Genomic DNA, 3,000 nt, shown 5'->3' with positions numbered 1-3,000 from the left:
CTGCCTCCCGCACATCCCCCACCGGGGATGTGCCCGCAACCCAGGCACACGCCCCCGACCGGAATCGAACCTGGGACCCCTCAGTCCGCAGGCCAACGCTCCATCCACTGAGCCAAACCGGTTTCAGCCTCAGACATCTCTTATAGCAATGCTTGCCAATACATTTCCTAGGGCCAGGGCAAGGAAAACAAAGGAAAAAGTAAATAAATGGGACCACATCAAAATAAGCTTCTGCACAGCAAAAGAAACCATCAACAAAATGAAAAGGGAGCCCACTGTATGGGAGAACATATTTGCCAATGATACGTCTGATAAGGAGTTAATTTTCAAAATATATAAGGACCTCATACAACCTAACAAAAGGAAGACAAACAATCCAATTACAATATGGGCAAAGGATCTAAATAGACATTTCTCCAAAAGGACATATAAATGGCCAAGAGACATATGAAAAAAATGCTCAAAGTCACTGATCATCAGAGAGATGCAAGTTAAAATGATAATGAGGTACCACCTCATACCTGCCAGAATGGCTACTATCAGCAAATCAGCAAAGGACAAGTGCTGGTGAGGATGTGGAGCAAAGGGAACCCCAGTATGCTATGGGTGGGAATGCAGACTGGTGCAGCCACTGTGGAAACAGTATCGAGTTTCTTAAAATCATAAAAAATGGAACTCCCATTTGACCCAGTGATCCCACTTCTAGGAATATATCCTAAAAATCCTGAAACACCAATCAGAAAGAATATATGCACCCCTATGTTCATAGTAGTGCTATTTACAATCGCTAAGATCTGGAATCAGCCCAAATAGATGAGTGGATAAAAAAGCTGTGGTAATTTTACAGAATGGAATACTATGCAGCTATAAAAAAGAAGGATCTCTTACCCTTTGAGACAGGTGGAGGGACCTGCAGACTATAATGCTAAGTGAAATAAGCCAGTCAGAGAAAGACAAGTATCACATGATCTCACTCATATGTAGAATCTAATGAACAAAATAAACTGATGAACAAAATAGATCCAGAGAGATGGAAGCACGGAACAGACTGATGAATCTCAGAGGGAAGGGGAGAGAGACAGGAAGAGATTAACCAAAGAACTTACATGAATATATGCATAACCCATGGACAAGGACAATAGTGCGGTGAAGGCCTGGGGAGGGAGTGGGAGAGGTTGGAGGGGGCTCCAGAAAGGTGCTGAGGACCTGACCCCTGCCTGGAGTAGAGGCCAACGGCTGCAGCCCTGAAACAGGAGCTGTGGGGAAGCGAGCCTGGCTGTGGCTTCCAGGGGGTTAGGGAGAAACGGTGAATCTATAGTGGACGACCCGAGGGCCGAGCACCTGACAGGAGGACCATTGCAGGGGACTGAGGGGTAGAAAACACACCACGGAAGTTGAATTAAATGCATTCATCTCGCTATCTGTACCTCTGTGTGACCTACTTGACTCTGCTGGCAAGTTAGTGGGAAAGATTTGCTCCACCCTGGAGGAGGAAGACCTTTGAGCTGTGGATTAGCTTTAAAACAACAAACAAAAAGCCTTTCATGTATTTTGATGACACCAGATGTCTCCTTATTGTCTGACCCTGGAAGGAAGAGTATGCTTCACTGAAGAGCTTTCTTCAATAATGTGGGTAAACAAAATGTATGTGAAAACAAAGGCTTTAGAGACTCTGGCAGGCCTAGGTGGCAGCCTGCCTCTGGCATCAGATGTAGGGTCTGAGGCAGGTTACTGAACCTCCATGTTTCCTCTTCTGAAAAAAAGGGGGGCAGGAGGAGGACGGTAGCACTTACCTACAAGGTTGATGGGACAATGAAGTGGAGGTGGGAATCAAATTCCACTCCACGCTCTTCACTACCAGTTGTTTCAGGAACCTTTCTTTGCATCCTTGGCTCTGAGCTTGGGGTTGGCCCTCAGCAGGAGTCCACGAATGTGAATTTCATTTCATTTCTTCTATCAGCCTCATGCTACAAGCCCCAGGCTTTCCTTTCCAGCACTGTTCAAGAGTCCCCTCCGTGAGGACTAACCATGGCTGGTTTCAGTCCCGCCGCAACCCCCAGGTTTTATGAACAACTGTCTTCTATCCCATCCACATTAGCTATTAGGGTATCTCAGTGAACATTACCAGCTGCCATACAGACGGTCAGACATCTCATCTCTTTGTTTTACTGATTGATTGTTTAATAAAGTTGTGTTTTTCAAACTGTACAGCTGGTGGGACCCATTGTTCATGCATCTTCTCCAACAGCTGGGCATGCCGACCTTTGGTGTTTCTGGGGTAAATTACTTGAGCTCTGTGCTTTGAAACTAGTTGAGTAAGTGCTTTCCTAAGGAGCTCCTGAGGGCTGCTCTGGCCAATAGGACCTTTACTGAGGATCTGTGGAACTTCAGTCTCTCAGAGACAACAGCTGGGTTATGAGCTTATAGTTGGGAACAGAGTGTCACATGTTGCTTTGTCAAACAAGACTAGGTTAGTGAGCTTGTCCCGGACTTTGCCTTGGGACCTCTTCTTCTTTTTGGCCTTGTCCCTGGACTCGTCCACTGGGTCTTTGTCTTTCTTGGCTGACTTTCCAGCATCTTCCTCCTTCGAGTTGTCCTTGGGCGGCACAGCCAGCCTTGGGGAGCAGGGCCTCCATGGCTGCCTCGCCAAGATGTCGGACCGAGAGCTCATCTCTTCATGTTAAGTGATGGAACTTTCTTTGTAAATTAGGCGAATAGCAAGGTATGGATTCTTGGGTGTTGTTCTTGTATCTTTATATTTTATTACTATTTTTGATAGCATAATTGATGATTAAATATAACCTAATAACTAAAAATTACATAGGCAAATACTCTGGGTGGGTACAAAGCCTTTACTAATAAGAAAAAGCAGAATATGACATAGCTCTATTTTTTAAAAAATCACTTTTATTTCACAAATAATATATTTAAAAAGTAGAAATGTCACAGACACGGCCCCATGAACCCCTCTCCCCCTCTGACTTTGGTCCCCTGTCTTTG

At 45.1% G+C, this 3,000-nt stretch overlaps 1 pseudogene; it reads right to left on the bottom strand.

Moving 5' to 3' along the window:
* Positions 1 to 2,228: 2,228 nt before the first annotated feature.
* On the bottom strand, positions 2,229 to 2,718 carry LOC102770949 (annotated as a pseudogene).
* Between the last annotated feature and the right edge of the window lie 282 nt (positions 2,719 to 3,000).

Source organism: Myotis davidii, unplaced genomic scaffold (assembly GCF_000327345.1).
Source record: "Myotis davidii unplaced genomic scaffold, ASM32734v1 scaffold497, whole genome shotgun sequence".
Taxonomy (NCBI): Eukaryota; Metazoa; Chordata; class Mammalia; order Chiroptera; family Vespertilionidae; genus Myotis; species Myotis davidii.
The sequence above is the reverse complement of the archived record's forward strand: the minus strand, read 5'-3'. Positions and strand labels throughout refer to the sequence as shown.